Genomic DNA, 24,727 nt, shown 5'->3' on the forward strand with positions numbered 1-24,727 from the left:
TAGGCTTAGAGATATGCAGGGAGAGGGGCATGGAGAAAGGCAGCAACATGTGACCAGAGGGAGAAGGCGCAACAGGGCTGGCAACAGGAGACCTTACCCTCCCAGGGTATTGCGGCAGCCGTTCTCGTACCTCCATTTCACTGAGGAGCAGTATCTGCGAAGGCTGCGCTTCAGCTTGGAGGTGGTAACAGAGCTCTGCCACCTCCTCCAGCCAGGCCTCGAGCCTCAGACCAGGGTGAGGACGGCTCTCTCAGTGGCAGCGAAGGTGACCATTGTGCTCAACTTCTATGTTAGCAGTTCATTCCAATGTGCAACAGGAGACATCTCCAACGTCTCCCAGTATGCCATGCGCCGCTCCATCTGAGATGTCATGGATGCACTGTATCGAAGGAGAAAGGAGTACATTTCCTTTCCTATGACCGGAGAGAAGCAGCACGAGCATGCATGCGGATTTGTCAGGATAGCGGGCTTCCCAATGGTGCAGGTTGCCATTGACTGCACCCACGTCGCCTTGCGGGCACCTCAGAGCAATCCAAACATATTCCACAACCGAAAAGGCTACCACTCGCTGAATGTTCAGTTGGTGTGCGACCACACACGCAGATTCCTAACTGTCAGTGCCCGATATCCTGGGAGTAGCCACGATGCTTTTATCCTACGCCAGACCGGTGTGCCAGATCTTTTCCAGCCACCACATCAAGCTCGTGTGTGGCTGCTCGGTGACAAGGGCTATCCGCTCTCCACCTGGCTGATGACTCCCCTACACAACCCAAACACTCCTGCCCAGCACTTCTACAATGACAGTAATGCCGCCAGCGGGAGCGTGATTGAACAGGAGATAGGAGTGCTGAAACAACGGTTCCGCTGCCATGACCGCTTAGGTGGAGTCCTCCGGTACTCTCCTCATCGGGCCTCCCTATTTGTTGTCGTCTGCTGCATGCTGCACAACCTCGCTATTATGAGGGCAGAGCCATTGCCACCAGGCATAGACACACTACCTCAGGAGAAGGAGGAGGACGAGGAGGAAGAGCTGGAGGAGGAGGAGCAAGAGTAGGAGGAGAATGTGGAGGAGAACAAGGAGGAGCAGCAGCAGCAGCAACAGCGGCGACGGAGGAGGCATAGAGTCAATAGGGATTCTTCAAGGGCAGTCTGCGAGCGTCTCATAGCAGCTCAGTTCAACTGAATGCCATCCCACTACCACGTTCCTCTAGACTTCCCCAAGACCACATCAATATGGCCTTCCATAACCAAGCCCCATAAGTTACGTGAGACACAACAGTAAACATTTAGCTTTCCAATTTAAATTTATGTTATAACGTTTTATTGTATAATAAACAAAAAATGTATTTACGTATCACCCTTTTGCATTTCCTTATATCCCCTCTTTGGCATAACTATTCTAGTGCTCCTCCGCCGTGTGTCCCCTATGGTGGCAGCACGGCTAGTGGAAGGCTGCTGAGTGTCCATGCGGAAGACTTCAGATGGCCTTGCAGGATGCCCTCAGCCAGCTCTGAGCCTGGAAGGCACGCCTGTAGACTGCGCCACCTCAGGCTGGGCGGCGGCAGTCTGGGCTGGCTGGGTGACAGGCAACGACAAATGCAATGGCGGAGTGGCAGCGGTGGGATCAGGAATGCTGTCATCCTGAGAGAGGACAGCAGGTTTCTGCTCCACTGATCTACTGACACTGCCCCGGAGCAGCACCTCAGCATCCCCACCAATCTGCTGCACCACAGATTGGTGGGCTGCTGGGACACCGTGAGATCCCCGGTGGACTGTGGTGGACCCAACAGCGATGGCAGCAGTCAGAGCACGCGTGGCATCCAGCTGAGGCTGCATGACAGCACCAAGACATTGCGAGGCATGCGGTTGGGACTGGATGAGAGCAGTCTGAGATTCGATGCCACCAGCCATTGTCTGCATTACAGCTCTAAGGCGTTGCGTTGCTTCTGCCTGTGCTGCAATGGAAGCTGCCACATCGCACATGACACGTGTCATGAGGTCTGGGTCCGCACGGTCTCTCTGGGGGTCCACCATCATCTGCAGACTGGCAATGATGGGCTCCATGGTGTGCGCAGAGCTCTGTGCAATGCTGGAGGTGGACTCCTCCACGCTCCTTACCACTGCCGAGAGGCTCTCGGACACCCTTGCCATTGCACCTATCATCTCGGAGTGCATGGCCATCACCGTTCTTCTAAAGGCTTCCCCGTGAGGTCTACATCTGAGTCCTGTGCAGCAGAACTTGCGCGCGAACTCTCCCTCCAGGGAGATGGCTCCCAGGGTTCCCTTTCCCCTTGACCTTGCTGCAGCCCGCTAGGCCCCAGTGCATCACCCAGTGCAGACCAATGTGCTAAGCTAATCTCTGAGCTGGTGTCTGTCTCTGAGTGCCAGTCTCTGAGCTGGTGTCTGCGGGTGAGAAATGCAGTGACGCAGTGATTGGCTCCTCCTCCTCTTCCTCTCCCACCTGAGTGTGCTGGGGGGGCTCAGGTACAGGCTCCACATCTGCTGGGAGATTATCAGAAAGCATAAATGGCACAAGACTCGCGTTAAGGTGAGGGCAGGGGGGCAGGAAGGGAGCAAGGAAGGCAGACAGTATCAGGAGGTGGGAGGTGATAAATGCTTTTGCTTTGATGGGAAAGTGGGATGAGAAAAGGAGAGGGGATAAAGATACTGTTATTGTCCCTAGCTGGTCGACGCCTCCACTGGCCACGGCGCCCACCACCTGCGGGCCAATGAGCCTCAGCACTCGCTCCTCAAGGTCAGAGAGGTCTCGCAGTTGAGGTTCCCCCCCCCACTCCAGTCCGCTGTTGCTCCCTCGTATTATGTGCCATCTTGGCCTGCAAAAGAAAGGAACTTGTTTGAGTGACAGGCCAGCTATGTCTGGAGAAGATATGCCTGCCGTGGTTAAATAGCTTTGAATGTAGGCAAGGCGTGAGATGAGGATGTGAGTTTGAGTAGATGCAGATGCTCAGTGGTTGAGTGGTGGGGAAGTGGTGGTTTGTACAGTGTGCACAGACAGGGGTTCAGAGGCTGGTATGTAGGAGGTCTGCAAGCATGTACTCACCTTCACCACCCGACTGAGGTCGTTGAATTTCTTCTGGCACTGTGTAAGGGTTCGGTGTATGACAGTGCTGGCCGACACCTCCTCGGCCACTTCTCGCCAGATGGCTCTGAATATCCGTGGCGATGGCCTCTTGTCAGATAAAGGGAACAGTGGTTCCCTCCTTCTCTCCACTGCCCCCACCAATGTCTCCAATTCCACATCGCTGAATCGAGTAGCCCTCTCCCTCTATGTCTTACATATAATCCTGTATCTATGGCCCCTCATTCTTGACCCCTCAACTACTGGAATCACTCTGCTCCTATCTACCCTGTCTCATCATTTTATAATTTTAAACACTTCTATCATATCACTCTGAAATCTCCATTATCTCAATGAAATAAGATCCAATTTTTCCAGTCTTTCTTTGTATTTGTATTTCCTCATACCAGACAGTATCCTAGCGAATCAGTGTTGTGCCCTCTCTAAAGCCTCAATATCCGTTCTATAATGTGCAGCCTAATACTGTGCACAGTAATCTAACTAAGGTCTTAAGGTTTTATATAGGCTTCTCACTAGGACTGAGCCTTTGGCTTAGTGGTCGCATTCCTACCTCTGGGTCTAGAAGGTAAAAAGTTCAAGCTCCACTCCAGGCAGCCCCAGTGCATGAAGACTATAAATGGAATTTAAATACTGGGTTGACATCCAGAAGGATACTATTGTCCGGACAGAGTGACAAATTGGTCTGTGGTGGTATTCATGCTTCTGAGTTAGAAGGGTTGGGTTCGGGCTCCACTCCACACAGACCTGGCAAGTGGAGACCGAAGTGCTGGCTCTGAATACTGGGTTGATGTCCAGCGGGGGTACTTGTGTCACCCCGCACCCCCGCACCACCGCACCCCCCTCCCCGCCACCATTGTAAAGATAGGTGGGGCTCCTTTAGCCTTGGTTGCAGCCCACCTAGGAGAAGGTAAAAGAAACTGTGAGAAAGGCAATGGGAAACCACCTCAGCTACTCTTCTCTTGTAAGTGGCTTTCATGTGTGACACTTGTGAACCCTAGAGCAGAACACAACGGACAGATTTTTCAGATAAAACTCTTTAGATTTTTTTTACAGCCTTATTAACCTGAGGTGCTGCCTTTAGTATTCTGTGATCCTGTGCCCCAAATCCCTCTGCTCTTCCACAGCACCGAGCCTACTTCCATTCAGAGTATCATTACTGTTATTTGTTTTACCAAACTGCGTCACCTCACACTTCCTGAAATTAAATTCCAACTGCCACTTTATAGCCCATTCCACAATTTTATCAATATCCATTTCCAATTCCCTTTGGTCTGCGAAAGAATTGACTATACCTCCTATTTTCGTACCATTTGCTCTCACTGGCAGGCTATGTAGCAACCTCTTCTCTTTGGAGTCCAACACTACTTCAAGAAGGCATAGTGGAATGGTGGGAAAGGAGTGTGCATATGGGCTGTGATTATAAATATCACATCATTTACTCTGTGAGGATTTGGTAGATATGGAGGTGAGTCATGCTTTTAGCACGTATATGGGTACTTGTGCCTTCACTTATCTTGGCCAACCTTGTGAGGACATTAAACCATTTCTGGCACTATGTTCCCATATGTGGAATGGTTGACGTGGCATTGAGACACCTCCCTCCATACAGCCTATACGACCTTATTCTGGGACTTCCTGACCTGAGTGCCAAAGAGCCAATCTCAGGCTCAACTTGAACCAGGATGGGACCCATGTCCTAGCGGAAAGGGTAAATAGGAAGGTGGCAAAGGCTTTAAACTAGTAAGATGGGGGGAGGGATCTACAAGAAATGAAACCAGCCTAAATATAAACAAAACAGGAAAGAAGAGCATAGGAAAGAGTAAAGTAAGGAAGGACATTGATGGCCAGGGAATAAATAGAGTTATAGAACAGGTGGGAGAAATTCGGTTATGACCCGTTTCGGCGTGGTAACCGAATTAGCGCCAGCCATTTAGCGCCCGGAGCGGAAGTACTGCCCCGGCTGTTAAATTGGGTTTACCGCCCCGGCAAGGAAATGGAGCACTATCTCGGGCGCTCCACTTCCTCTTGGGGTGATGTCTGGGGTGCAAAGCGCGGTAGCGCCGGAGCACTACACGGCTGCTCCGCATAGCGCTGACTCATTTCATCGCCCCCCCCTTCCGTTAAAGGGGAGGGATGCTGCGTACTCTGCAGGCCGTTTGATGGCCTGCACCAAGACGTGTTGCTGGGCTGTGCGATGGCAGCCATGGCCCGCGCCAAGGGCCGCCATGAGGGGCCGACCATAATGAAGTGGCGGTGTGGGGCACAGCCGGGCTTCCCCTTTAATTATGGCCTCACGAGCGGAGTTCGGCCCAGTTCACGACCCGCGAGGCTGTCACTGACATCGCCTGTGGCAGTTTCGCAGGGCGCAGCCAAATTTATGCCGCAGGGTGGTAAGCGGCCGTGGCGGGGCATTAAAGGGTCACATCGCTCAGCGATGACATCATCACCAGCGGCGCAGAGCCGCGGGGTGCTACCGGCTATCGCCACCACTAACCTCCCATTGAATTTCATGGGAGGGGTTAGCGGCGCTGTGTCTGGGCGTTTGGGGATTTGCACCACAGAGGTGCTAATGAGAGGCACAAACCAACCCAATCTTTCCCCCCAGGAGTTTAAAAAGATGATTAAAAATAAAGTGAGAGGAACTGCTATTAAAAATGAGTTAATCTGTCTGTACAGCAATGCAGACAGTGTCCATAATAAAAGAGGGGAGCTGGAGGCAATCATGCATTGTGAGGAACCAGACATAGTAGGGATTACTGAGACATGGCTACAGAAAAATCAGGACTGTGAATTAAACATTGCAGGGCATAACATATTTAGAAAAGATAGAGAGGGAAAAAGGAGGTGGAGTAGCTGTACTTATTAGCGATAACATAATGGCAGTAGAAAAAAGTGATGCAGCTATCAGCAAAACAAAAATAGAATCCATATGGATAGAGATAAAAGATAATAAAGGATCAATCGCACTAATAGGTGTAGTCTACAGACCACCTAATAGTGGAAGGGAGGTGGAGGAAGAAATATGCAAATAAATGAGGGAAATAAGTTAAAAAAAAGAATAATAATCATGGGAGATTTCAACTACCCAGATATTAATTGGACATAAGAGGTAGGTAAAGGGGATAAGGGAATGGAGTTCCTACAATGTGTACAGGGCTCCTTTCTAACCCAATATGTAAAAAGCCCAACAAGAGAGGATTTGCGATTAGATCTAGTAATGGGGAGTGAACCAGAGCAGATAAGAGAAGTAAAAGTAAGGGAGCATCTAGGCAAAAGTGACCATAATATAATACACTTTAAGATAATAATTGAGAAAGACGTAAGTATGACAAAGACCAGGGTAATAGATTGGAGAAAAGCTGATTTTGAGGGGCTGAGAATAGAACTTGGGAAAATAAAATGAACAACAATATTGGCAAACAGTGACATAGAACAGCAATGGGAAACATTTAAAATGGCATTCAACAGAGTCCAGTAAAAATATATTCCACTAAAAAACAAGAACAAGCTAAACACTAATGAGACACCTTGGATGAATAAAGCCATAAGGGAAAAATTGAGGCATACATTAAGTACATGGATAGCAGGGGAGAGCATGATAAGGGAGTATATGAAGAGATTAGGAGAGAAGTCAACAAAATAATTAGGAAGGCAAAGAGGAACTATGAAATTAAATTATCAAGGGACATAAAACAAAAGAGCAAAATATTTTACAGGCACGTAAATAGAAAAAGGAAGGTTGGGATGGGAATAGGGCCACTAAGGGATGGACAGGATAATACCACAGGCAGTGATAGAGAGATGGCAGACATATTAAATAATTACTTTGCTTCAGTATTTACCAGAGAGAACGAACAGGTGGAGATGACATTGGATGATCAGATTAGTAATGAGATAACTGTATTTAAAATCAAACGAGGAGATATATTAAATAAACTAATGAAACTCAAAGAGAATAAAACCCTTGGTCTGGACAGATTACATCTGCACATTTTAAAAGAATCTAGGGAAGCAATAGCAGAGGCATTACTACATATATTTAGTAATTCATTAGAAAAAGGTCTAGTGCCAGAGGACTGGCAGATACCTATATTAAGAAGGGAGATGGAACATGTCCAGGGAACTATAGACCAGTCAGCTTAACATCGGTGGTAGAAAAATAATGGAATCCCTACTAAAGTAAAAAAATGGAAGGACATCTAGAAACCAAAAATATAATAATAAATAGTCAGCATGGATTTCAAAAGGGAATGTCTTGCTTGACCAACCTCATTGAATTTTTTGAAGAGGGATAGCCTGACTGCACTGTAAAGTAATTAAATGGTTGTGGAGTGTTTTGGGATGTCCTGAGGACACTATGTAAATGCTAGTTCTTTATTTCTACTGCAGGCCTGGGAGAGCAGATTGCCAGCATTGCCAGGGAGTCAGTAGAAAACAACCCTCGCAGCATCTTTCATCACCCTCACCAACATCTGCAAGCTCCAGCACAGCAACACACAGCCTGAAGGATGCAGATTGTGTGCTTGAGGAAGGATCGGCTGATGAGCCACAGTGGACAGGTGAGGAAGAGAAAATTCTGGAAAATGTGACAGCGCAGTGAAATTGGGCATGGTTTTGTTGCTGTTCAGCAGGAAAGGAGAGGGAAGTGCCGGCCCAGCTCAATAATGTATTCATCACCTGTTTGATATATTTGGTCAGCAAATTGGCTGACATTGTAGATGATCCCTATGCAATCCTGGAAGGAGGTGCAGGCAGAAAAGTTTTTTGACTCCCACTAGTAGTGTTCTGCCTATTTGGTTGTTGGCATAATAACAAGTCCAGGCAGTCCGTCTCTGGTGCAATTTGATCTCCCTCATATACCTTCCTTGATCTTCATCCTCTTCCATGAAATCCTGTGAATGGGTGCTTTGAAAGCAATCCCTAAATCTTGCAGTAGGGTAACTTTGAACGGGAACGGTAGTGTAGTGGTAATGTCACTGGGCCAGTAACCCAGAGACAAGAGTTCAAAGCCCACTGTAGCTGGGGAATTTAAATTCAGTTAATTAAATAAACCTGGAATAATTGCTAGTATCAGTAATGAAACTATCGGATTGTCGTAAAAACCCACTAATGTGCTTTAGGGAAGAAAATCTGCCGTCCTTACCTGGTTGGCCTGTATGTGACTCCAGACCCACAGCAATGTGGCTGACTCTTAACTGCCCTCTGAAATGGCCCAGCAAACCACCCAGTTGTAACAAACCGCTACGAAAAAGAATGAAACTTGACGGACCACCCAGCATCGACCTCGTTACCGGCAACGGCACACCCAGCCCAGTCAACCCCAGTCTGGGGACTTGTGCCAAAATTGGGAGAGCTGTCCCACAGACTAGTTAAGCAACAGCCTGACACAATCATACTCACAGAAGCATACCTTTCAGCCAATGTCCCAAACTCCTCCATCACCATCCCTGGGTATGTCATGTCCCACCGGCAGGACAGACCCAGGGGTGGCGGCACTGTGGTATACAGTCGGGAAGGAGTGGCCCTGGGAATCCTCAACATTGACTCTGGAATCCATGAAGTCTTATGGCTTCAGGTAAGGAAACCTCCAGCTGATTACCACCTACCGCCCTCCCTCAGCTGATGAATCAGTACTCCTCCATGTTGAACACCACTTGGCAGAAGCACTGAGAGTAGCAAGTTACAGAATGTACTCTGGGTGGGGGACTTCAATGTCTATTACCAAGAGTGGCTCGGTAGCACCACTGCTGGCTGAGTCCTGAGGACATAACTGTCAGTCTGGGCCTGCGACAGGTGGTGAGAGAACCAACATGAGGGAAAAACCTACTTGACCTCGTCCTCACCAATCTACCTGTCGCAGATGCATCTGTCCTTGTCCGTATTGGTAGCAGTGACCACCGCACAGTCATTGTGGAGACGAAGTCCCGTCTTCATACTGAGGACACCCTCCATCATGTTGTGTGTCCCTACCACCATGCTAAATGGGATAGATTCAGAACAGATCTAGCAGCTCAAAACTGGGCATCCATGAGGCACTGTGGGCCATCAGCAGCAGCAGAATTGCATTCCACCACAATCTGTAACCTCATGGCCCAGTATATCCCTGACTCTGCCATTACCATCAAGCCAGGGGACCAACCCTGGTTCAATAAGGACTATAAAAGAGAATGCCAAGAGCAGCACCAGGAGTACCTAAAAATGAGGTGCCAACTTGGGGAAGCTGCAACACAGAACTACATGCATGCTAAAAAGCAGAAGCAGCAAGCTATACACAGGGCTAAGCGATCCCACAATCAACGGATCAGATCAAAGCTCTGCAGTCCTGCCACATCCAGTCGTGAATGGTGGTGGACCATTAAACAACAACGGGAGGAGGAGGCTCCATGAATATCCCCATCCTCAATGATGGTGGAGCCCAGCACGTGAGTTCAAAAGACAAGGCTGAAGAGTTTTCAACCATCTTGAGCCAGAAGTGCAGAGTGGATGATCCATATCGGCCTCCTCCTGAGGTCCCCACCATCACAGAAGCCAGTCTTCAGCCAATTCGATTCACTCTACGTGATATCAAGAAACGGCTGAGTGCACTGGATACATTTCTTCTTCTTAGGCAGTCCCTCGGAACCGAGGATGACTGGATACAGCAAAGGCTATGGGCCCCGTCAACGTCCCGACTATCGTGTTGAAGACTTGTGCTCCAGAACTAGCCACACCTCTAGCCAAGCTGTTCCAGTACAGCTATAACACTGGCATCTATCCGACAATGTGGGAAACTGCCCAGGTATGTCCTGTCCAAAAAAATCAGGACAAATCCAACCTGGCCAATTACCGCCCCATCAGTCTACTCTCAATCATCAGCAAAGTGATGGAAGGTGCCATCGAAAATGCTGTCAAGCAGCACTTACTCACCAATAACCTGCTCATGGATGCCCAGTTTGGGTTCCACCAACAACACTCGGCTCCCAACCTTATGATAGCCTTGGTCCAAACATGAACAAAGAAGCTGAATTCCAGAGGTGAGGTGAGAGTGACTGCCCTTGACATCAAGGCAGCATTTGACCGAGCGTGGCATCAAGGAGCCCTAGTAAAACTAAAGTCAATTGGAATCGGGGGGGAAAACACTCCACTGGCTGGAGTCATACCTAGCACAAAGGAAGATGGTTGTGGTGGTTGAAGGTCAATCATCACAGCCCCAGGACATCGCTGCAGGAGTTCCTCAGGGCAGTGTCCTAGGCCCAACTATCTTCAGCTGCTTCATCAATGACCTTCCCTCCAACATAAAGTTAGAAATGGTGATGTTCGCTGATGACTGCACAGTGTTCCGTGCCATTCACAACTCCTCAGATAATTAAGCAGTCCATGCCTGCATGCAACAAGACCTGGATGATGTTCAGGCTTGGGCTAAGTGGCAGGTAACATTCGCACCACAGAAGTGCCAGGCAATGACTATCTCCAACAAGCGAGGGTCTAACCAGCTTCCCTTGACATTCAATGGTATTAACATTGCCGAATCCCCCACCATCAACATCCTGGGGTCACCATTGACCAGAAACTTAACTGGACCAGCCACATAAATACCGTGGCAACAAGAGCAGGTCAGAGGCTAGGTATTCTGCAGCGAGTGTCTCACCTCCTGACTTCCCAAAGCCTTTCCACCATCTACAAAAAGCAAAAGTAAGGAGTGTGATGGAATACTCTCCACTTGCCTGTATGAATGCAGCTCCAATAACACTCAAGAAGCTCAACACCATCCAGGACAAAGCAGCCCACTTGATTGGAACCCCATCCACCATCTTAAACATTCACTCCCTCCACCACCGGCGTACCGTGGCTGCAGTGTGTACTATCTACGAGATGCACTGCAGCAACTCGCCAAGGCTTCTTCAGCAGCACCTCCCAAACCCGCGACCTCTTCCACCTAGAAGGACAAGGGCAGCAGGCGCATGGGAACACCACCACCTCCAAGTTCCCCTCCAAGTCACATATCATCCTGACTTAGAAGTATATTGCCGATCCTTCATCATCACTAGGTCAAAATCCTGGAACTCCCTCCCTAACAGCACTGTAGGAATACCTTCACCACACGGACTGCAGCAGTTCAAGAAGGTGGCTCACCACCACCTTCTCAAGGGAAATTAGGGATGGGCAATAAATGCTGGCCTTGCCAGCGACGCCCACATCCCATAAATGAATTTTTTTTAAATGGCCATTTCAAATGGTCAGAGTTAATACTGGGTGGGAAACCAGGAGAATTGCAGGTTGAATCATAAGGCCCACATTTGCACTGTATTTTGCTAGCTAATAAGGTGCTGTGAAAGAGCAAACAATACTAGCAGGAAACCAGTTATAGAAAGTTGAATGATGCAAGAGTTGGCCAAGAAGTCATGAATTCACAGGCTCACTATTCGCCAGACCCCAATCACCCAGTCCCTGCTGTGGAAAACACTATTGCTGGCCAGAAATATTATCTTTAAATATATTCTCAATAACACTCTTCTCAAATATGCTTTGTTGTACGCTCCTTATGGTGGGATGGGGGGTCGTCGGTCGACAGGAGCAAGAATTGGATAGTCATGAGCCGCATTTTAAGTAGAAAACCCATATCTCCATGACATGGGTAACATACCATTTATATATTGATCAAGCAGTATCCTTTTCTATTGGTGAGTACCATGACATGTTACTCAGGTACGTGTTACAAATTTTGGGACAGTACTAGATACTTTCTCGGGTTTAGCATCACTCGTAAGTGGACCTCATATCCCCTACCACCTGGAGAACACCTTTACTGCACAATATCTTGTAAATAATCACATGAACTGGGGACCGTAACAATAAGAGCCCTCATTGTTTGTGCTGGATACTGTGATTTAACGTGTACCAGAATGTGTGTTCTTCAAATTTCAGAAAGCAGACTGAAAAGCATTCTATCAAGATTAAGTCAATTGTAACAACAAACTTGTTTGTTTTTATATGAAATGTATGAATGAACAGAACATTGTTTTCAGGTGAGATTCAATCAATTCTCTACTGCGCCATGAAACATCAAAGTAATAAATTATGCAACTCTGTCCCTCTGCTATGGGCTGAAATCACTTTACAAGCTAATATTTCATGTATTAACTGGCACTAACCTTTCTCTTACAGGACATATGTGTTCATATCTCAGCCAAGAAAAGCTCAAACTCCCTCTGGTTGATTGGAAAATGAGAGCTCCCTCTAACGCTCTTCCAGATTCAAGCTGCTGATTGACTAGTCCAGAGGGAGATGGATAAACAAAGCTGGCTTCTGACCCCTCCCCTCAGTTCTGTGGGTCAGTGATTGGGTCACCAATAAAACTTACAATGTTGAAAGAGAACACCATCCTTGGTAATAACAACAGAACATGTTGGAAAAACTCAACAGGCCAGGCAACATCCGTGGAGAGAGAAATAGAGTCAACGTTTCGGGTCGAAACCCTTCTACAGAACTGAGAGAAAAGGCAGGAAATGAAACAAAAGGCAGTTTGGGGTTGGGAAATGGGGGAGGGGATAAAAGAAGAGACATTAAGAGATATTCAAGGTGAGACGAGATGGTAATAGGACAGGTAAAGAAACAGACAATGGCGCTAGATGAAGTGTGAAATGCGCTGGCAGAGTGAAAGACAGCTGCCATGTGGGAGAGAGAAAAAAGGAAAAGTCACAAACCAAAAGTGTGGATAAAAAATATAAAAATATAATAGGGGCCGAGGTTATGATCTGATGTTGTTGAACTCGATATTGAGTCTGGAAGGCTGTAAAGTGCCTAATCGGAAGATGAGGTGCTGTTCCTCGAGTTTACAGTGAGCTTCCGTGGAACAATGCAAGAGGCCGCAGACGGTGAGGTCCGAGTGGGAGTGGGGCGGTGAATTGAAATGACAGGCAACCGGAAGCTCGGGGGTCACCCTTACGGGCTGAACGGAGGTGTTCCGCAAAGCGGTCACCCAATCTGCGTTTGGTCTCCCCAATGTAGAGGAGGCCGCATCGTGAGCAGCGAATACAGTATACTAGATTACAAGAAGTACAAGTAAATCGCTGTTTTGGTGTGGGAGCTATGGCAACTGCATAGTTTGTTTAGTTCAGCACTCTGCTGAGCACCTTTGAATGCAAATTTTTCTAACGTTAAAGGTATAAACATCTCTAGGATGTGTTGGATGACTCCCCATTGTCTCAAACGGATATGGCATGTTAGAATAAACAATTCTGAGATGGCTGATTCACCTGGTATTCAAATCAAACTATTTTGTCCTAAACAACATCCCAGATTGCTTGTGTGTCTCTGTGAGGTAACCCTCTATTACCTGACTGTAATTTCAAAGCAACATCATAATATGAATGAATGCAAAATCCTTCCATGCGTAATAAGTAAAAATCACAACATTTTATGTAACTTCCCCCCTCAGGAAGAATCCCTCATGTGTGAGCCCAATGGCTCACTTGCAAGGATCATGCTTCCTATGCTACGCATGTCATCACAGCTGCTCGTTCTCCCAGACCTCAGGGTTCCATGGTCTGGATTCTGAAAGACATGCCACTCCTGTGTCTCTGCTACCTCACTCCAGCTGCGCTGCCATGTAGTATGTGGCAGTTTGCTTTGTGTCAAATTTTCTGAATGACCCCTGTAGCCAAACCACCGTGTGTCACCAGCTTTGCAGCTGAAGCTGCTCGTGGGTTTTGCTCAGGCTCCTCATCCGCCAGCCAGCTTAAGTAGCTGCTCCCAATTTCAGACTATAACCTCGGCCCCGATATTTTTTTTAAAAATTTCCGCTGGTCTTCTCATATGGCAGCGGTTGATGATTCTGCCATCGCCATTCACATCCAATCTAGAGTCATCTTTTGTTTCTTAACTTGTCCCATTACCTCTCTTTCTGCCTTGCACCATCATCCCTTTTGTCAGTCAATCTCTCCTGCCTTCCAGCCTGTGAGACCTTCCCTTTGTTCTTTCTTCCCCTCCTCCCTGCCCCTGCTTAAAAATCTCTCTTCTCTAATCTTTTCCAGTTCTGACCAAGGGTCCCCGACCCGAAACGCTAACTCTGTTTCTCTCGCCTCGATGCTGCCTGACCTGCTGAGTGTTTCCAGCATTTGCTGTTGTTGTCCCAAATGACCAGTTCACTCTGTTGTCAGCGCGGAGATGTATCACATGACCTGCTGCGTCTTTCCCTTGAGCAGGCAAGACACATCGGAAGGAGATGTGGCGTAGAACCAATTCCCAGGCACATCGGAATCTCCCTGTGTGGCTCGCAATATGCTCCCTGGGTAAAGTGCCTTTTAAAATTCAGTCTGCGAAGTGAGGTATGAACTTTTGCTGTGACTTTCCCAAAACCTTCAGCTGTGATTGGCAAGCAGCATCACCCCTAACCTGTCGTGGCTCGTGCTACTCAAATCTCCTAGGACAATTAAATTATTAATTGGCGTGTAATTATTTGGTATGTAATTTGGCACTTTCGCTGCCCTCAAAACTGATCCGACAAGCCCTTCACCTGAAATAGCATTTCCCCCTGACTCTGTTCAGGGGCGCAAAATCCTTGGACCTCCTACCACTCTATCAGTCACCTCTGCAGCCAACTGCTCGGCACTGACAAAGCCCATTTTCCTTTGCAGCAATGTGCTCGTGTGGTGGTCGCAGTGGGTCAGCCACCTCCTCCAGGTCTTACTCATGCTGAACCTCATTCTCCTCCTCCTCCTCTGAAGAGGCTGTGTGCTCTGCGCCTTGTTCCTCGTGCAACGCTAATCCTTGCTGCTGCGCTATGTTGTGCAGGGCGCAGCAGACAATGACGATTCTCGAGACCCTGGCTGGTGCATACTGAAGGGCTCCACCAGATCTGTCCAGGCATCTGAAGAGCATTTTGAGCAACCCTATTGTTTGCTCTATGGGACTTCTGGTGGAAATGTGGCTTTTATTATAATGCTCCTCAGACTCGTTTGATGGCCTCCTCAAAGGTGTCATTCGCCATGTCTTCAGGGGATAGCCCTTGTCTCCAAGAAGCCAGCTGGAAAGTTCATTTGGCGGTGCAAAGAGCTGAGGGACAGTGGACTGGCGCAGGATTTAAGAGTCATGGCAGCTGCCAGGGAACTTGGCGCACACATGCCTGATGCTCTTCCTATGGTTGCACACCAGCTGCACGTTAAGGGAGTGGAAGTCCTTGCGGTTGACAAATACTGCCGGGTGATGATGGGGTGCCCTGATGGCCACATGTGTGCAGTCGATGATGCCCTGCACCCGTGGGAAGCCAGCCAGAGTCACAAAGCCAAGCGCCCGCTCGGTAACACTGGCTTCATCAGTGGAAAAGTGGATGTAATTGGCAGACTTGTCAAAGAGGGCATCGGTGACCTGCGTGCTGCATCTGTGGGCGGCCAACTGGGAGATGACGCTAATGTCTGCTGCAGATCTCTGGAAGGAGCCTGACACAAAGACGTTGAGGGTGCTGGTGACTTTGACAGCCACTGGTAAGGGGTGTCCACCCACTCCTCTGGGCTGCAGGTCTTGATCGAGCATTGTGCAAATGTCTGCGACCACCTGTCGCAAAAGTCTCAGCCTCCTTTGGCACTGCTGCTCAGTCATGTTGAGGAAGCTCATCCTCTGCCAGTAAACCCTGTTTTGGGCATATCTTCTGTGGCGTAGTGCAGCCCTGCGCTGATGGCCTCTGTCCTTTGCAGCAGCAGGTAGTTGAGGAGAAGGTTGTTGCTCTGATTGTTCGTGCTGCTGGTGTGCCTGGTTCTGCTGCTGCTGCTGTGGCTGATCGTGGTCATATTCTGAGGACCAGGGTGAGAGAGTATAAATTGTTCCCATTCTACTGTTATATATGGCAGGTGAGGATGAGATGTTAGAAGCAATCAGTAAATGGGGAGAGAGGTTATTCCAAGGAGGTGACAGTGGATATAGAGTTTACACCACACACTTACGGCCTCAATAAAGGTCAAATGTGTCTTCAAAATCCTGAAATCAGCAACTTCTGACATTGGAAAGTGAACAGATCTGAAAGGTTAGCTTTTATACTACAGTTGCAGCTGTGAACTATTCAGATCAATTGAACTTCCGACATACTTACCTGACGTGATCTCCGAACGACGTGAACCCCCTTAAAAATGTGGTAAAATAGAAATCGGCTGGCAAAATAGTTCTTAACAAGCATTTAACTAACTTAAATGCCTCCCCCGCTGCTTGGTGTCGGGTCTGTTCTGAAATCGCAGACCCGACACTTTGGAAGCTTACATGGAGGGCGGGGTTCGGAGCAGGTTCCCAACCCGCTGTCAATCATATCGATTTTGACAGCGGACCCGCCTCCGAACCCGCCCTCTGAGCGCCGGCAAAATCGTGGCCTATATCTCTAACAGTGTGGATGAATAGATCCCTATTTCTGTGACCCCTGGGCAACTGAAATATTCCAGTCAAACTCTAGCCATGCACACCTCCATGGTTTTCCAGAGCCCCCAATTGTGGACAACTTTGCTCTCAAGTAACAGTGACTCTGCACCAGGACAGGGATGTACTATTGTGAAGGAATATCAATGTCCCATAGCTCTTTTGTCTGCATCACATTCACAGTGATTGGGCTATGGTAGAAGACTTTTTTTTTCAAAATCTGCAGTCATCTCATATGTTATGAGCTCATGCAGTATTGGTTATTGAATTAGAAGACATTTCTTGTAAGATTGCCTTGTAAGATTTCTAAAAGATCATCAGAGGTTGGACCTGTTGTCCACTTGGTCACATTTTAAAACATTTAGGGGTTGAATTTCCATGGGGGATTCTCCCAATCGTCTGCTATAACTTCAGCAGAAGATCTGCAGAAACCTCAGGGAAATGACCTTAATTTTGTTGTCCTCAGCCTCTTGAGTCTCGTTCAGCAGCATTGATTCAGACTCATTCCTTGTGGATCAAGTAACCAGATTCATAAATTGTCTGGAAGTATTTCCAAAAATCTGTCTCTTAAAATGAGGTGCCAAAGACCTATGTAGCCCAATACATTTTTGCTCTCTAACCCACGTTTCAAAATGTCTTCTAATTCAACAACCAATTCTCTGCCAGTACTAAATGGATTTTTCCTTAATTTCTTAAACTTTTGCTTGTAAGCTTCAGGTGTTTAATCATATCCCATTTAGGAAAGCACAATTTACAATATCATAATTCATACTGTCCACTGGATTGAAACAAGAAAATGCAGCGAGTGTTTTAACACTTCGAGATTTAAAGCTGACTCTAACCCATCTCACAGCTCTGTGGGTTCAGGATTGGCTCACCGAGCCATCAATCAAGCTCACCACGTTGAAAAAGAACACTCCCCTCTTGGCATGGGAGCTATGGCAACTACATTGTCTCTTTTGGTAGGCACCTTACTGGGTACCTTTTGAATGAAAACTATTCTAAGATTAAAGGTGCAAGCATCTCTAGTGTAAGACGTTCTGAGTGTCTGACAGTTTATAGAGTTCAGACCCGTGGAACAGACAACACAAAACCCAATGAACCTGTGAAACTTCTTTTACTTAAAATCAGCAAGAGGTTACAAATAATTACCAGAATACAAACTGTACTCAATTCATGTACTTATTACAAGCAAGCATCTAAAATCATTTACTTTAAGCTCAGGTGATTATAAGCAAAACCACATACATACTATTCACCAGGTGAGAGGACAATTCAATGATGACTAAACGTATCACTAACTTTAACTGGCAACTGACCAGGTCACCATCTGACTATAGCCCCGAATGTCAGTGTCCAATAACACTTAGACCCCAAAACTTGGCAACATGCCCACAGCATTCGTGTTTTTCTCTCTCTCTCTCTCTCTCTCTCTTCCTATCTGTTTTGACACTCTGTTAACCAAGGCCAGACATCCAAGGATTGGAGAGAGTCATTGGGCTGGATTTTGTCAATGGAGGCGAGTTGGAGGCGGGACTGCTGCTTGTCGTGTCAATGTCCCGCCTCCATCCTCGCCTGACCATTCAGAGGGATTTTCCCCTGATTGAGCTTGTTAAGCCCGCCCTGCGGACTCAGCAGGCCAATTAGGGAAGAAGTCACTGACAGATCACGTCAACATCAGACGTGCTATCTGTTAAGACTTCTTGAAAGAAGAAATGACAGCATTTGACAGCTCTGTGAAGCTGTCAAACATTGACATTCTCTTGAGTTTGATTAGTCTTTGTGGTGAGGACTGAAAAAACATTGTTAAAAAGTAAATTTCAGATGTCTGATGGATCGGAGGGTCCATCAGCCATTACCTGAAATTGACGAGGTGGATGTCCGCTCTCCCGATCCAGCACGGCTAAAGGCTACAGAAGTAAAAAAAGGTAAGTGAACACTTTTTTTAACTTATCACTCACCTTGCATACTTACCACTCCACACTTGCACCCATCACTCACCTCTACACCTTACTTCCAGGTGCCTCCGACCACCGCAGAACTTCTCCACATCTCCTCCAACCCGGTGGGGTTCTCCGAGGTCGGGAAGCCTTCAGCTGTGAAGGTAAAATGGCACTAATCCCTTTTAACGGGCAGCTAAAAGGATTAAAAGCCTTTCCCGCCTCCAGGAGACGGGACCCGAAGCTGCACATCTTCCCGCCTCCTTTCTCCGATTTTACGTGCTGTCCCGCTTCCATGCCCGCCTCCTCAGGGCTTGGAAAATCGAGCCCAATTGTTTTTCACATCTGCAGGGTTGTTGACTCGTGGTTCTCACAGAATTTTCAAGATCTTATCTTTTGAAGGAAAAGTACCAGCACCTCACTTATTTTACAAATGTTTTTAGCCAAGCAGCCTCCTGCCCTCAAAGCTTGTCGATACATTTGGTCACTTTTAGATTCAGTCAAATGGAGATTCAGTCAAGTTTACCATGACAGTGTTACAATATGATGTTCAGGAAGACTTGTCATTGCCTCAAACTGACATGGTATATGAGCATACACAAATCTGAGATGACTGATTCCACTCGTATCCAACGAATTTGTCCAGATAGCTTGTGTGTCTCTGTGAGTTTAAAAACAAATATCCTCAGGATATGGACAAGGCCACACTTATTGCTCAAATCTGGGAACCGAGTCGTCACTTCAGAGGGTAATAAGAGTCAACCACATAGTTTGGGACTGGAGTCACTTATAGGCCAGGCTGAATAATGGTGGCAGATTCCCTTCTCGGAAGGATATTAGTGAATGAATTGAGTTTTTACACCAAGCTTTCATGGTTATATTCTGGCGCCAACCTATAAATTACCAGATTTATTGAATTCAATTTCACAACTTGCCATGATGGGATTTAGAATTCACAATTTCTAAGTTGCTAGCCCTGTACCAAAACCATTCCACTTCCACATATTTTGTGAACTGATTTTAACTTCATAGCGACGTTTAACATAAATTAAACCAAAATCTCTTACGAGCCGAATAGTTGAAAAATCGCAAAATTCTACCATGCTTGAATGACTACTTGGCTATCATCAATGGCTCTCTTTATTTTAGGAATACCATGTCTTTCAAAAGATCCAGCTGCTGCTACTGCAGGCCCATTGCTAGTTTTAACGTGCACTGGCATGCAGCGTGTTTGAAACAATGCATCTCTGACCTTCATATTGCTGTGGTGAACAACAGACTAACTGATTCTTGCTAAGTCACAAGCCTGAAAAGAGCCTGTAACACAAAAACTGAGAATCAGCTTCACTGCGACTGGCAGCTCAATGCTTGGTGTTGCTTCTTCTTTGCAGATCTGGTTCCAGGAAGTGTTAAAATTGATCAATGGCTTCCTCACTGATGTGTAGCCTCCTCATATATTGCCTCTCAGTAAGAACAAGTAGTCTGTCATCGCTGGTAGGCAAGTTGCATGGGGTAGAACAGGATCCTGGTGACTTTCATCATATGGCCTCAGACTTCCCTGGTCATCCTCTGCTGCTTATCTTCTCTTCCTCCTTGTAATGTATGTACCTTTAAGGGGGGGAACTACTTTTTACAGCTCATGTATACTGTAGTACTGGCAGTGACCACACCTGTATATAACGTTGAGTAGTAATCTGTACAGTTCAGTTGCAGTCTAAGCCACATTGAGTAAACACCGTTTGTACCGTTCTCCACAGTCTGTGTCTGATTATACACGGACGTAACACTCCTCCAACATGTACCGCATTGCAAGACACGCTGATGCATCTCTATTTTGTCAGCTCGGTGATGACGATGGGTTTCCATAAACTGTCGTGCTTAACAGTCCCCAAATGAAGCTACTCAGAAGTCCAATCAGTTAGAGTTTCTATTGGCCCCACATGGAGTTTGCAATCTCTCCTTGTAGGAACAAACCCCACTTACCAAAGCCCAGAGAACTTAGCCACAGGTTGGCAGGACCCAAGGTTTAAAGACCTTCTAGCGTGAACAGGAGTACTGCTGGAGTTTAACCAGCTAAAACAGCACAGTTTAACAGCACAGAGCACTGGTAAGCATCCCTTTGCTTGTCCATCCATGATGAACCAACCCATTAGGGCATTTGGATGCAGGGTTATATGAACCTGACTGAGAAGAATCCTAACCCCAGTGACAGGTCTATCCCTTCACGTCTCATTGATAAGCTCAGCTGGTTGGTCAGTCATCAATGGTACCCTGGAATATTGTGGACCTGCTCAGCTCAGGTATTAGATTATTGAATCTACCACAGAGGGTTGACTTCATTCCATTTTTCTATTGCCAGGCATGTCAACTTGGAGACATCTCAAACCCAAAGAGATCTTGTTTACCTCACCATCTCCCTGGAGGATAGTCACTAATAAGTCATTAGGCAACTGACAAGTGTGGGTTTAAACCTCCACTAGGTAAACAGTAGGTACCAGGAACACCCTACGAGCAGCACAACTCACCAGAAAAAGGTTTGTGTGCATTGCCACCCATCCTCCTGACCACAACATATACACACGATATCTCATTAAATGATGGTTCATCAGTTAGAACTGCAGACCTTCAATAATAGCTTCTGTGTCTATGCAGCCAAATCACGATTGACACCAAATACTGGGTATATGAGCATATGTTCTCATACCAAGCTTCCAGGTAAAGCTCTCCATGGGTGATGTTGCTATATGGACTGAAACAGTTGAACCTCTGCTTTCAATGTCTCCTACTCTGCTCCAAGCTGGACCTCTGCCACCTCTGACGAAAGGGTTTCGACCTGAAACGTTAACTCTGTTTCTCTCTCCACAGATGCTGCCTGGCCTGCTGAGTTTTTCCAGCATTTTCTGTTGTTATTATAAAAGATTGTTAATGCTAGGCATGAGTATTATTTATATTAAAGTTATTTGGATCTTCAATTCCCTCTAACACCCCATGGACCTCTTTGGTTATCATTGCCTTATTATTTATGTGAGTAGATGCTCTAGAGGATAACTAGTTATTCATCTGTCACAATCCCATTAACATGGATAACTTGATAATGTGTCCCAAAAGTATCATTTTACTGTCACTATGTGGTACAGTTGACCCTTGCTGGCATATGATGTTTAGGGTATAGTGTGTCACAGTGAGCTGTACGCTAAAGTGGGATTCTAACTGATTTTCTGTGTGACTGCTGTGCAGACTGTGTTTGTGCAAGAAATCTTCAAAACACTTTGCAAATGTTTTTCAGTCCTGCACAGAAGTCACTACAATTATTTCATGTCAGCAGTAGAACTGGTGGTGTTTCTGACCTTATAAGGACTTGTATAGTTGAATTTAATTGATGGGAACCAAATCCAAGAAATTGTTGCACTATCTGCCTTTATCCCCTGATAACGTGGAACCACGTGACAGTAGAGGGGTTTTTTTTGGTATCATTTTATAAGTGCATTTCAATGGTGACAATTTTAACAGATTTTAGGGTCAATGAAGCAATTCTGTGCTCCCAGTGGAGAATCAGCAAAACTGCGCTGTAGCCTTGGGGGTAATCTTAACCTAACTCACCGGGCGGGAAGCCCATGGGAACGGGTGGAAAGCTTGTTTTTACACTCCACCTAATATTACTCTCTATTGACTTTAGCAGAGAGTAAAATCGGGCGGGGTTTAAAACCAGTGTTGCACCCGATCTCGTCAGTTTCCCGACTGGCAGGTTTGGTTTAAATTGACCACCTTATCTCTGGTGTCTGCTCCCTTCAAGTGAGGTTCCCCATTGGGAACACAGGATCACTAAAGTTACCACTCTAAACAAGAAAAAGCTAAATAAATGAAACATGCTGAGTATAAATGTTAATACGATTGGCTGGATTAGTTGGTTTCTGTCCTTTCACTGGTGGGATCTGGCCTTGAATTCTCGCCGCTCTCTGCTGGTTGTAAGGGCAAACTTCCAAGTAAGTAAAGTTGTATGAAACTTCTTCCCTATAACCCCCAGTGAAACTCCAGGATATCAGGCTAACGTTACAGCCTACATTATTCAACCCTGACTAGTCACATTCCACAGATGGCATTTCCATAATCCCAGCGGGACTCGAAGCATCAAGTTCCATAAATTATTTAACCATTATTGCGTATACGTCTTCTTATAACCTTCAATTCACTCTTTTTTCCGCAAGGAGTTAATTAACATAGCGGTAATTGTTTTATTCCATGTATAAGCACAACCCAGTGGAAGAAAAAAATTAGTCTAAACTTTAATTTTGCCGGAAATTTAGTTTGTTGCGAGTTTTTTTTTCAATCTTCATTGTTGGGATGTGGGCATTGTTGGCAAGGCCGACATTTATTGACCATCCCTAGTTGCCCTGAGAAGATGGTGGTGGGCCTTCTTCTTGAACTTCTCCAGTTCATATGGTGAAGGTACTCCACAATGCTGTTAGGTAAGGAGTTCTAGGATTTTGATCCGGCAACAATCCTGTCCAAGGCAGGATTGTGTGCGACTTGGAGGGGAACTTGTAGGTGATGGTGTTCCCCTGCACCTGCTGACTTCTAGGTGGTAGAGGTCGCAGGTTCAAGAGGTACTGCCGAAGAAGCCTTGGCGAGTTGCTGCAGTGCATACTCTAGATAATACACACTGCTGCCACGTTATGCCAATGGTGGAGGGAGTGTTTTTTTAAGCTAGTAGATGAAGTGCTGATCAAGTGGATTGCTTTGTCCTGGATGATGTCGAGCTTCACCAGTACTGTTTCAGCTGCAACCATTCATGCAAGTGGAGATTATTTCATCACACTCCTGACTTGTGCCTGTAGGTGGTGGAGAAGCTTTGGAGAGTCAGGAGGTGAGCCACTCACCACTCACCACAGAATATCCAACCTCTTACCTGCTCTAGTAGCCATGTGTTTATGTGGTGGTCCAGTTGAGTTTCTGGTCAATGGTGACTCCCAGGATGTTGATGTTGGGAGATTCGGTGATGGTAATGCCATTGAATGTCATAGGGAGGAGGTTAAGCTCTATCTTGTTGGAGATGGTCATTGCCTGGCACTTGTGTGTTGTGAATGTTACTTGCCACTTATCACCCCAAACCTGGATGTTGTTCAGGTATTGTTGCATGTGGACATGGATTGGTTCATTATCTAAGGAATTGCGAATGGAGCTGAACACTGTGCAATCATCTGAACTTATGATAGAGGGAAGGCCATTGATGAAACAGCTGAAGATAGTTGAGTCTAGGACGTTTGCCCTAAGGAACACCTGCAGCGATGTCCTGGAGCTGAGATGATTGACTTCCAGCAACCACACTCATCTTCCTTTGTGCAAGGTTTGACTCCAGCCAGTGGAGAGTTTCCCCTTGATTCCCCATTGACTTCAGCTTCACTCAGGCTTTGTGGTGCTAATCAAATGTCGCTTTGTTTTCAAAGGCATTTACTCTCACCTCATGGGGAGAGGGGGCTCTGATCACGGTGGGGGGGGGGAGGGAGCTCCGAGCGCATGGAATGGGAAACAGTTTTGCTTGGAGGGCCGGGTGTCAGCACTCCTGCTCCTCCTGGCCTACAGGCAGTGCTGGAAAAGCACTTACCTCTTCCACACAGCAGTCTTCACTTCCCTTTAGCTGTTGGGTTTCCCAGGACCCGGGAAACCCAGCCAGCCAGTGTTAAAGTAGAAGAGGGTTGGGCTGGATTTTCTCAGCCCCGAGGAGGCGGGCATGGAGGCGGGACTGCCGGTAAAGTAGCAAAAAGAGGGGGCGGATGACAAGCCCGCCCCCATCCCACCTCAGTGCCCTTTTGCCAGGAGGCGGGAAGATGTGCTGCTTCGGGTCCCGTCTCCTGGAGGTGGGAAAGGCATTAAATCCTTTTAGCTGCCTGTTAACAGGTAGTTAACAGGCAGGAAAAAGGATTAGTGCCATTTTGGCTTTTCAGGTGAAGGCTTCCCGACCTCGGAGAACCCCGTCGGGTTGGAGGAGACGTGAAGAATGTCTGCGGGGTTTGGAGGCACCTGGAAGTAAGATGCAGAGGTGAGTGATGGGTGCAAGTTTGGAGTGGTAAGTATGTAAGGTGAGTGATAAGTGTGGAAAAATGTTCACTTACCTTGTTTTCTTCCTACAGCCTTCATCCACCCTGGATCGGGAGACACGACATCTTCCTTGTCGATTTCACAGAGTGGCTGTTGGATCCTCCGAACCAACAGTCATCTGAAATCGACAAAATTGAAAGGTTTGATGAGTCCTGAACACAAGGGCTCATCAAACTACAGAGAATGTCAGTGTTTGACTGCTTCACAGAGCCGT

Source organism: Somniosus microcephalus, chromosome 5, assembly GCF_052327205.1.
Source record: "Somniosus microcephalus isolate GS21.2 chromosome 5, FLI_Smic_1.0, whole genome shotgun sequence".
Taxonomy (NCBI): domain Eukaryota; kingdom Metazoa; phylum Chordata; class Chondrichthyes; order Squaliformes; family Somniosidae; genus Somniosus; species Somniosus microcephalus.